Raw genomic sequence first — 12,847 nt, forward strand, 5'->3', positions numbered from 1 at the left:
CGGACTGGGAGGGAACTGGGATGTACTGGGAGGGATCTGGGCTGTACTGGGCTGCACTGGTAGGGAACTGGGATGTACTGGGAGGAAACTGGAATGTCCCAGTTGACACCCACTTCCCTCCCAGTGCCTCCCAGTATATCCCAGTTTCCTCCTAGTACATCCCAGTAAATCCCAGTTTGCTCCCAGTACATCCCAGTACATCGCAGTACATTCCAGTTCCGTTCCTGTACATCCCAATACATCCCCGTTCCATGCCAGTACATCCCAGTTTCCTACCAGTTCATCCCCGTACATCCCAATTCCCTCCCGGTTCGCTACCACTTCTTTCCCATTGCCTCCAAATACATCCCAGTTCCGTCCCATTACATCCCAGCACATCCCAGTTCCCTCCCAGTACATCCCAGGTCCCTCCCAGTACATCCCAGGTCCCTCCCAGTACATCCCAGGTCCCTCCCAGTACTGGGAGGGACCTGGGATGTACTGGGAGGCACTACAATGTGCGGGGATGCCCTGGGATGTACTGTGGAGGAACTAGGATGTACAGGCTTGTACTGGGTTGTACCGGGTGGAACTGGCAGGGATTTGGGATGTACCAGGATGTACTGGGAGGTAACTGTTATGTACTGGGAAGGAACAGGGAGGGAACTGGGATGTACTGGTAGGGAACTTGGATGTACTGTGAGGGAACTGGGACGTACTGTGAGGACACTGGGATGTACTGTTATGTACTGGGAGGGAAGTGTTATGTACTGAGGGGAACTGGGACGTACTGGGATGTACTGGGAGGGAACTGTGAAGTACTGGGATGTACTGGGAGTCAACTGGGAGGGAACTGGTATGTAGTAGGATGTACTGGGTGGGAACTGGGATGTACCAGGATGTACTGGGATGTACTAGGAGGGAACTGGTATGTACTGGGAGGGAACTGGGATGTACTGGGATGTACTGGGAGGGAACTGGTATGTACTGGGAGGGAACTGGGATGTACTGGGGACATACTGGCAGGGAACTGGGATGTACTGGGAGGGGATTGGGATGTACTGGGAGGGAACTTGGATGTATTGGGAGGGAAGTGTTATGTACCAAGGGGGAACTGGGACGTACTGGGATGTAGTGGGAGTGAACTGTGAAGTACTGGGATGTACTGTGAGGGAACTGGGAGGCAACTGGGATGTAGTGGGACGTACTGGAATGGAACTGGGAGTGAACTGTGTGTGAACTGGGAGGGAACTGGGATGTACTGGGAGGGACTGGGAGGGATCTGGGATGTACTGGGAGGGACTGGGAGGGATCTGGGATGTACTGGGCTGCACTGGTAGGGAACTGGGATGTACTGGGAGGACACTGGAATGTCCCAGTTGACACCCACTTCCCTCCCAGTTTCCTCCCAGTATATCCCAGTTTCCTCCCAGTATATCCCAGTTTCCTCCCAGTAAATCCCAGTTTCCTCCCAGTAAATCCCAGTTTCCTCCCAGTACATCCCAGTAAATCCCCGTTCGCTCCCAGTACATCCCAATACATCGCCGTACATTCCAGTTCCGTTCCTGTACATCCCAATACATCCCCGTTCCATGCCAGTACATCCCAGTTCCCTACCAGTTCATCCCCGTACATCCCAATTCCCTCCCGGTTCACTACCCCTTCTTTCCCAGTGCCTCCCAATACATCCCAGATCCGTCCCATTACATCCCAGTACATCCCAGTTCCCTCCCAGTACATCCCAGATCCCTCCCAGTACTGGGAGGGAACTGGGATGTACTGGGAGGCACTACAATGTGCGGGGATGCCCTGGGATGTACTGTGGAGGAACTAGGATGTACAGGCTTGTACTGGGTTGTACCGGGTGGAACTAGCAGGGATTTGAAATGTCCTAGGATCTACTGGGATGTACTGGGATGTACTGGGAGGTAACTGTTGTGTACTGGGAGGGAACTGGGAGGGAACTGGGATGTACTTGGAGGGAAATGGGAGAGAACTGAGATGTACTGGAGGGAACTGGAATGGAATAAGAGGGAACTAGGACGCACTGGTCGGAAACAGGGACGGAACTGGGATGTACTGGGACGTACTGGGAGGGAACTGGGACGTACTGGGAGGGAACTGTTGTGTACTGGGAGTGAACTGGGAGGGAACTGGTTTGTAGTAGGATGTACTGGGAGGGAACTGGGATGTATTGGGATGGACTGGGAGGGAACTGGGACGGACTGGGATGCACTGGTAGGGAACTGGGATGTACTGGGAGGAAACTGGAATGTCCCAGTTGACACCCACTTTCCTCCCAGTTTCCTCCCAGTATATCCCAGTTACCTCCCAGTACATCCCAGTAAATCCCAGTTTGCTCCCAGTACATCGCAGTACATTACAGTTCCGTTCCTGTGCATCCCAATACATCCCCGTTCCATGCCAGTACATCCCAGTTTCCTACCAGTTCATCCCCGTACATCCCAATTCCCTCCCGGTTCGCTACCACTTCTTTCCCATTGCCTCCAAATACATCCCAGTTCCGTCCCATTACATCCCAGTACATCCCAGGTCCCTCCCAGTACTGGGAGGGAGCTGGGATGTACTGGGAGGCACTACAATGTGCGGGGATGCCCTGGGATGTACTGTGGAGGAACTAGGATGTACAGGCTTGTACTGGGTTGTACCGGGTGGAACTGGCAGGGATTTGGGATGTACCAGGATCTACTGGGATGTACTGGGATGTACTGGGAGGTAACTGTTATGTACTGGGAAGGAACAGGGAGGGAACTGGGATGTACTGGTAGGGAACTGGGATGTACTGGTAGGGAACTGGGATGTACTGGGAGGGAACTGGGACGTAGTGTGAGGACACTGGGATGTACTGTTATGTACTGGGAGGGAAGTGTTATGTACTGAGAGGAACTGGGACGTACTGGGATGTACTGGGAGGGAACTGTGAAGTACTGGGATGTACTGGGAGTGAACTGGGAGGGAACTGGTATGTAGTAGGATGTACTGGGTGGGAACTGGGATGTACCGGGAGGGAACTGGGATGTACCGGGAGGGAACTGGGATGTACCGGGAGGGAACTGGGATGTACTGGGATGTAGTGGGAGGGAACTGGGAGGGAACTGGTATGTACTGGGAGGGAACTGGGATGTACTGGGACCTACTGGCAGGGAACAGGGATGTACTGGGAGGGGATTGGGACGGACTGGGAGGGAACTGGGCTGCACTGGGCTGCACTGGTAGGGAACTGGGATGTACTGGGAGGAAACTGGAATGTCCCTGTTGACACCCACTTCCCTCCCAATGCCTCCCAGTATATCTCAGTTTCCTCCCAGTATATCCCAGTTTCCTCCCAGTACATCCCAGTAAATCCCAGCTCGCTCCCAGTACATCCCAGTACATCGCAGTACATTCCAGTTCCGTTCCTGTACATCCCAATACATCCCCGTTCCATGCCAGTACATCCCAGTTCCCTACCAGTTCATCCCCGTACATCCCAATTCCCTCCCGGTTCGCTACCACTTCTTTCCCAGTGCCTCCCAATACATCCCAGTTCCGTCCCATTACATCCCAGTACATCCCAGGTCCCTCCCAGTACATCCCAGGTCCCTCCCCGTTAATCCTAGGTCCCTCCCAGTACTGGGAGGGACCTGGGATGTACTGGGAGGCACTACAATGTGGGGGGATGCCCTGGGATGTACTGTGGAGGAACTAGGATGTACAGGCTTGTACTGGGTTGTACCGGGTGGAACTGGCAGGGATTTGGGATGTACCAGGATCTACTGGGATGTACTGGGAGGTAACTGTTATGTACTGGGAAGGAACAGGGAGGGAACTGGGATGTACTGGTAGGGAACTGGGATGTACTGTGAGGACACTGCGATGTACTGTTATGTACTGGGAGGGAAGTGTTATGTACTGAGGGGAACTGGGACGTACTGGGATGTACTGGGAGGGAACTGTGAAGTACTGGGATGTACTGGGAGTGAACTGGGAGGGAACTGGTATGTAGTAGGATGTACTGGGTGGGAACTGGGATGTACCGGGAGGGAACTGGTATGTACTGGGAGGGAACTGGTATGTACTGGGAGGGAACTGGGATGTACTGGGATGTAGTGGGAGGGAACTGGGAGGAAACTGGGATGTACTGGGAGGGAACTGGTATGTACTGGGAGGGAACTGGGATGTACTGGGACATACTGGCAGGGAACTGGGATGTACTGGGAGGGGATTGGGACGGACTGGGAGGGAACTGGGATGTACTGGGCTGCACTGGTAGGGAACTGGGATGTACTGGGAGGAAACTGGAATGTCCCAGTTGACACCCACTTCCCTCCCAATGCCTCCCAGTATATCCCAGTTTCCTCCCAGTATATCCCAGTTTCCTCCCAGTACATCCCAGTAAATCCCAGCTCGCTCCCAGTACATGCCAATACATCGCTGTACATTCCAGTTCCGTTCCTGTACATCCCAATACATCCCCGTTCCATGCCAGTACATCCCAGTTTCCTACCAGTTCATCCCCGTACATCCCAATTCCCTCCCGGTTCACTACCACTTCTTTCCCAGTGCCTCCCAATACATCCCAGTTCCGTCCCATTACATCCCAGTACATCCCAGTTCCCTCCCAGTACATCCCAGGTCCCTCCCAGTACATCCCAGGTCCCTCCCCGTTAATCCTAGGTCCCTCCCAGTACTGGGAGGGAACTGGGATGTACTGGGAGGCACTACAATGTGCGGGGATGCCCTGGGATGTACTGTGGAGGAACTAGGATGTACAGGCTTGTACTGGGTTGTACCGGGTGGAACTGGCAGGGATTTGGGATGTACCAGGATGTACTGGGAGGTAACTGTTATGTACTGGGAAGGAACAGGGAGGGAACTGGGATGTACTGGTAGGGAACTTGGATGTACTGTGAGGGAACTGGGACGTACTGTGAGGACACTGGGATGTACTGTTATGTACTGGGAGGGAAGTGTTATGTACTGAGGGGAACTGGGACGTACTGGGATGTACTGGGAGGGAACTGTGAAGTACTGGGATGTACTGGGAGTCAACTGGGAGGGAACTGGTATGTAGTAGGATGTACTGGGTGGGAACTGGGATGTACCAGGATGTACTGGGATGTACTAGGAGGGAACTGGTATGTACTGGGAGGGAACTGGGATGTACTGGTATGTACTGGGAGGGAACTGGTATGTACTGGGAGGGAACTGGGATGTACTGGGGACATACTGGCAGGGAACTGGGATGTACTGGGAGGGGATTGGGATGTACTGGGAGGGAACTGGGATGTATTGGGAGGGAAGTGTTATGTACCAAGGGGGAACTGGGACGTACTGGGATGTAGTGGGAGTGAACTGTGAAGTACTGGGATGTACTTAGAGGGAACTGGGAGGCAACTGGGATGTAGTGGGACGTACTGGAATGGAACTGGGAGTGAACTGTGTGTGAACTGGGAGGGAACTGGGATGTACTGTGAGGGTACTGGGATGTACTGGGAGGGACTGGGAGGGATCTGGGATGTACTGGGCTGCACTGGTAGGGAACTGGGATGTACTGGGAGGACACTGGAATGTCCCAGTTGACACCCACTTCCCTCCCAGTTTCCTCCCAGTATATCCCAGTTTCCTCCCAGTAAATCCCAGTTTCCTCCCAGTAAATCCCAGTTTCCTCCCAGTACATCCCAGTAAATCCCAGTTCGCTCCCAGTACATCCCAATACATCGCCGTACATTCCAGTTCCGTTCCTGTACATCCCAATACATCCCCGTTCCATGCCAGTACATCCCAGTTCCCTACCAGTTCATCCCCGTACATCCCAATTCCCTCCCGGTTCACTACCCCTTCTTTCCCCGTGCCTCCCAATACATCCCAGATCCGTCCCATTACATCCCAGTACATCCCAGTTCCCTCCCAGTACATCCCAGATCCCTCCCAGTACTGGGAGGGAACTGGAATGTCCCAGTTGACACCCACTTCCCTCCCAATGCCTCCCAGTATATCCCAGTTTCCTCCGAGTATATCCCAGTTTCCTCCCAGTACATCCCAGTAAATCCCAGCTCGCTGCCAGTACATGCCAATACATCGCTGTACATTCCAGTTCTGTTCCTGTACATCCCAATACATCCCCGTTCCATGCCAGTACATCCCAGTTCCCTACCAGTTCATCCCCGTACATCCCAATTCCCTCCCGGTTCACTACCACTTCTTTCCCAGTTCCGTCCCATTACATCCCAGTACATCCCAGGTCCCTCCCAGTACTGGGAGGGAGCTGGGATGTACTGGGAGGCACTACAATGTGCGGGGATGCCCTGGGATGTACTGTGGAGGAACTAGGATGTACAGGCTTGTACTGGGTTGTACCGGGTGGAACTGGCAGGGATTTGGGATGTACCAGGATCTACTGGGATGTACTGGGAGGTAACTGTTATGTACTGGGAAGGAACAGGGAGGGAACTGGGATGTACTGGTAGGGAACTGGGATGTACTGTGAGGGAACTGGGACGTACTGTGAGGACACTGCGATGTACTGTTATGTACTGGGAGGGAAGTGTTATGTACTGAGGGGAACTGGGACGTACTGGGATGTACTGGGAGGGAACTGTGAAGTACTGGGATGTACTGGGAGTGAACTGGGAGGGAACTGGTATGTAGTAGGATGTACCGGGAGGGAACTGGGATGTACCGGGAGGGAACTGGTATGTACTGGGAGGGAACTGGTATGTACTGGGAGGGAACTGGGATGTACTGGGATGTAGTGGGAGGGAACTGGGAGGAAACTGGGATGTACTGGGAGGGAACTGGTATGTACTGGGAGGGAACTGGGATGTACTGGGACATACTGGCAGGGAACTGGGATGTACTGGGAGGGGATTGGGACGGACTGGGAGGGAACTGGGATGTACTGGGCTGCACTGGTAGGGAACTGGGATGTACTGGGAGGAAACTGGAATGTCCCAGTTGACACCCACTTCCCTCCCAATGCCTCCCAGTATATCCCAGTTTCCTCCCAGTATATCCCAGTTTCCTCCCAGTACATCCCAGTAAATCCCAGCTCGCTCCCAGTACATGCCAATACATCGCTGTACATTCCAGTTCTGTTCCTGTACATCCCAATACATCCCCGTTCCATGCCAGTACATCCCAGTTTCCTACCAGTTCATCCCCGTACATCCCAATTCCCTCCCGGTTCACTACCACTTCTTTCCCAGTGCCTCCCAATACATCCCAGTTCCGTCCCATTACATCCCAGTACATCCCAGGTCCCTCCCAGTACATCCCAGTACTGGGAGGAAACTGGGATGTACTGGGAGGCACTACAATGTGCGGGGATGCCCTGGGATGTACCGTGGAGGAACTAGGATGTACAGGCTTGTACTGGGTTGTACCGGGTGGAACTGGCAGGGATTTGGGATGTACCAGGATCTACTGGGATGTACTGGGATGTACTGGGAGGTAACTGTTATGTACTGGGAGTGAACAGGGAGGGAACTGGGATGTACTGGTAGGGAACTGGGATGTACTGTGAGGGAACTGTGACGTACTGTGAGGACACTGGGATGTACTGTTATGTACTGGGAGGGAAGTGTTATGTACTGAGGGGAACTGGTGCGTACTGGGATGTACTGGGATGGAACTGTGAAGTACTGGGATGTACTGGGAGTGAACTGGGAGGGAACTGGTATGTAGTAGGATGTACTGGGTGGGAACTGGGATGTACCAGGATGTACTGGGATGTAGTGGGAGGGAACTGGTATGTACTGGGAGGGAACTGGGATGTACTGGGACATACTGGCAGGGAACTGGGATGTACTGGGAGGGGATTGGGATGTACTGGGAGGGAACTTGGATATATTGGGAGGGAAGTGTTATGTACCAAGGGGGAACTGGGACGTACTGGGATGTAGTGGGAGTGAACTGTGAAGTACTGGGATGTACTGTGAGGGAACTGGGATGTACTGGGAGGGAACTTTAAAGTACTGGGATGTACTTAGAGGAAACTGGGAGGCAACTGGCATGTACTGGGATGTACTGGAATGGAACTGGGAGTGAACTGTGTGTGAACTGGGAGGGAACTGGGATGTACTGTGAGGGAACTGGGATGTACTGGGATGTACTGGGAGGGACTGGGAGGGATCTGGGATGTACTGGGCTGCACTGGTAGGGAACTGGGATGTACTGGGAGGAAACTGGAATGTCTCAGTTGACACCCACTTCCCTCCCAGGTTCCTCCCAGTATATCCCAGTTTCCTCCCAGTATATCCCAGTTTCCTCCCAGTACATGCCAGTAAATCCCAGTTCGCTCCCAGTACATCCCAATACATCGCCGTACATTCCAGTTCCGTTCCTGTCCATCCCAATACATCCCCGTTCCATGCCAGTACATCCCAGTTTCCTACCAGTTCATCCCCGTACATCCCAATTCCCTCCCGGTTCACTACCACTTCTTTCCCAGTGCCTCCCAATACATCCCAGTTCCGTCCCATTACATCCCAGTACATCCCAGTTCCCTCCCAGTACGTCCCAGTTCCCTCCCAGTACATCCCAGGTCCCTCCCAGTACTGGGATGTACTGGGATGTACTGGGAGGCACTACAATGTGCGGGGATGCCCTGGGATGTACCGTGGAGGAACTAGGATGTACAGGCTTGTACTGGGTTGTACCGGGTGGAACTGGCAGGGATTTGAAATGTCCTAGGATCTACTAGGATGTACTGGGATGTACTGGGAGGTAACTGTTGTGTACTGGGAGTGAACTGGGAGAGAACTGGGATGTACTGGGAGGGAACTGGGACGTACCGTGAGGACACTGGGATGTACTGGTATGTACTGGGAGGGAAGTGTTATGTACTGAGGGGAACTGGGACGTACTGGGATGTACTGGGAGGGAACTGTGAAGTACTGGGATGTACTGGGAGTGAACTGGGAGGGAACTGGTATGTAGTAGGATGTACTGGGTGGGAACTGGGATGTACCAGGATGTACTGGGATGTACTGGGAGGGAACTGGTATGTAGTGGGAGGGAACTGGGATGTACTGGGACATACTGGCAGGGAACTGGGATGTACTGGGAGGGGATTGGGACGGACTGGGAGGGAACTGGGATGTACTGGGCTGCACTGGTAGGGAACTGGGATGTACTGGGAGGAAACTGGAATGTCCCAGTTGACACCCACTTCCCTCCCAATGCCTCCCAGTATATCCCAGTTTCCTCCCAGTATATCCCAGTTTCCTCCCAGTACATCCCAGTAAATCCCAGCTCGCTCCCAGTACATCCCAGTACATCGCAGTACATTCCAGTTCTGTTCCTGTACATCCCAATACATCCCCGTTCCATGCCAGTACATCCCAGTTTCCTACCAGTTCATCCCCGTACATCCCAATTCCCTCCCGGTTCACTACCACTTCTTTCCCAGTGCCTCCCAATACATCCCAGTTCCGTCCCATTACATCCCAGTACATCCCAGTTCCCTCCCAGTACATCCCAGTTCCCTCCCAGTACTGGGAGGGAACTGGGATGTACTGGGAGGCACTACAATGTGCGGGGATGTCCTGGGATGTACCGTGGAGGAACTAGGATGTACAGGCTTGTACTGGGTTGTACCGGGTGGAACTGGCAGGGATTTGGGATGTACCAGGATGTACTGGGATGTACTGGGAGGTAACTGTTATGTACTTGGAAGGAACAGGGAGGTAACTGGGATGTACTGGTAGGGAACTGGGATGTACTGTGAGGGAACTGGGACGTACCGTGAGGACACTGGGATGTACTGGTATGTACTGGGAGGGAAGTGTTATGTACTGAGGGGAACTGGGACGTACTGGGATGTACTGGGAGGGAACTGTGAAGTACTGGGATGTACTGGGAGTGAACTGGGAGGGAACTGGTATGTAGTAGGATGTACTGGGTGGGAACTGGGATGTACTGGGAGGGAACTGGTATGTACTGGGAGGGAACTGGGATGTAGTGGGAGGGTACTGGGAGGGAACTGGGATGTACTGGGAGGGAACTGAGATGTACTGGGACATACTGGCAGGGAACTGGGATGTACTGGGAGGGAACTGGGATGTACTGGGCTGCACTGGTAGGGAACTGGGATGTACTGGGAGGAAACTGGAATGTCCCAGTTGACACCCACTTCCCTCCCAATGCCTCCCAGTATATCCCAGTTTCCTCCCAGTATATCCCAGTTTCCTCCCAGTACATCCCAGTAAATCCCAGCTCGCTCCCAGTACATCCCAGTACATCGCAGTACATTCCAGTTCCGTTCCTGTACATCCCAATACATCCCCGTTCCATGCCAGTACATCCCAGTTTCCTACCAGTTCATCCCCGTACATCCCAATTCCCTCCCGGTTCACTACCACTTCTTTCCCAGTGCCTCCCAATACATCCCAGTTCCGTCCCATTACATCCCAGTACATGCCAGTTCCCTCCCAGTACGTCCCAGTTCCCTCCCAGTACATCCCAGGTCCCTCCCAGTACTGGGAGGGAACTGGGATGTACTGGGAGGCACTACAATGTGCGGGGATGCCCTGGGATGTACTGTGGAGGAACTAGGATGTACAGGCTTGTACTGGGTTGTACCGGGTGGAACTAGCAGGGATTTGGGATGTACCAGGATCTACTGGGATGTACTGGGAGGGAACTGTTATGTACTGGGAGTGAACAGGGAGGGAACTGGGATGTACTGGTAGGGAACTGGGATGTACTGTGAGGGAACTGTGACGTACTGTGAGGACACTGGGATGTACTGTTATGTACTGGGAGGGAAGTGTTATGTACTGAGGGGAACTGGTGCGTACTGGGATGTACTGGGATGGAACTGTGAAGTACTGGGATGTACTGGGAGTGAACTGGGAGGGAACTGGTATGTAGTAGGATGTACTGGGTGGGAACTGGGATGTACCAGGATGTACTGGGATGTAGTGGGAGGGAACTGGTATGTACTGGGAGGGAACTGGGATGTAGTGGGAGGGAACTGGGAGGGAACTGGTATGTACTGGGAGGGAACTGGGATGTACTGGGACATACTGGCAGGGAACTGGGATGTACTGGGAGGGGATTGGGATGTACTGGGAGGGAACTTGGATGTATTGGGAGGGAAGTGTTATGCACCAAGGGGGAACTGGGATGTACTGGGATGTAGTGGGAGTGAACTGTGAAGTACTGGGATGTACTGTGAGGGAACTGGGATGTACTGGGAGGGAACTTTAAAGTACTGGGATGTACTTAGAGGAAACTGGGAGGCAACTGGCATGTACTGGGATGTACTGGAATGGAACTGGGAGTGAACTGTGTGTGAACTGGGAGGGAACTGGGATGTACTGGGATGTACTGGGAGGGACTGGGAGGGATCTGGGATATACTGGGCTGCACTGGTAGGGAACTGGGATGTACTGGGAGGAAACTGGAATGTCCCAGTTGACACCCACTTCCCTCCCAGGTTCCTCCCAGTATATCCCAGTTTCCTCCCAGTATATCCCAGTTTCCTCCCAGTACATCCCAGTAAATCCCAGTTCGCTCCCAGTACATCCCAATACATCGCCGTACATTCCAGTTCCGTTCCTGTCCATCCCAATACATCCCCGTTCCATGCCAGTACATCCCAGTTTCCTACCAGTTCATCCCCGTACATCCCAATTCCCTCCCGGTTCACTACCACTTCTTTCCCAGTGCCTCCCAATACATCCCAGATCCGTCCCATTACATCCCAGTACATCCCAGTTCCCTCCCAGTACATCCCAGTTCCCTCCCAGTACTGTGAGGGAACTGGGATGTACTGGGAGGCACTACAATGTGCGGGGATGTCCTGGGATGTACCCTGGAGGAACTAGGATGTACAGGCTTGTACTGGGTTGTACCGGGTGGAACTGGCAGGGATTTGGGATGTACCAGGATCTACTGGGATGTACTGGGAGGTAACTGTTATGTACTGGGAAGGAACAGGGAGGGAACTGGGATGTACTGGGAGGGAACTGGGATGTACTGGGAGTGAACTGGTATGTAGTAGGATGTACTGGGTGGGAACTGGGATGTACCAGGATGTACTGGGATGTACTGGGAGGGAACTGGTATGTACTGGGAGGGAACTGGGATGTAGTGGGAGGGAACTGGGAGGGAACTGGGATTTACTGGGAGGGAACTGGGATGTACTGGGACATACTGGGAGGGAACTGGGATGTACTGGGAGGGGATTGGGACGGACTGGGAGGGAATTGGGATGTACTGGGAGGGAACTGGGACGTACTGTGAGGACACTGGGATGTACTGGTATGTATTGGGAGGGAAGTGTTATGTACTGAGGGGAACTGGGACGTACTGGGATGTGCTGGGAGGGAACTGTGAAGTACTGGGGTGTACTTAGCAGGAACTGGGAGGGAACTGGGATGTAGTGTGATGTACTGGGAGGGAACTGGCATGTACTGGGATGTACTGGAATGGAACTGGGAGTGAACTGTGTGTGAACTGTGAGGGAACTGGGATGTACTGGGAGGGAACTGGCATGTACTGGGATGTACTGCAATGGAACTGGGAGTGAACTGTGTGTGAACTGTGAGGGAACTGAGATGTACTGGAGGGAACTGGGATGTACTGGGATATACTGGAGGGAACTGGAATGGACTAAGAGGGAACTGGGACGTACTGGGAGGGAACTAGGACGCACTGGTAGGGAACTGGGACGGAACTGGGATGTACTGGGACGTACTGGGAGGGAACTGGGACGTACTGGGAGGTAACTGTTGTGTACTGGGAGTGAACTGGGAGGGAACTGGTATGTAGTAGGATGTACTGGGAGGGAACTGGGATGTACTGGGACGGAGTGGGAGGGAACTGGGATGTCCTGGGATGGAACTTTGAAGTACTGGGA

Source organism: Phalacrocorax aristotelis, unplaced genomic scaffold (assembly GCF_949628215.1).
Source record: "Phalacrocorax aristotelis unplaced genomic scaffold, bGulAri2.1 scaffold_75, whole genome shotgun sequence".
Classification (NCBI taxonomy): domain Eukaryota; kingdom Metazoa; phylum Chordata; class Aves; order Suliformes; family Phalacrocoracidae; genus Phalacrocorax; species Phalacrocorax aristotelis.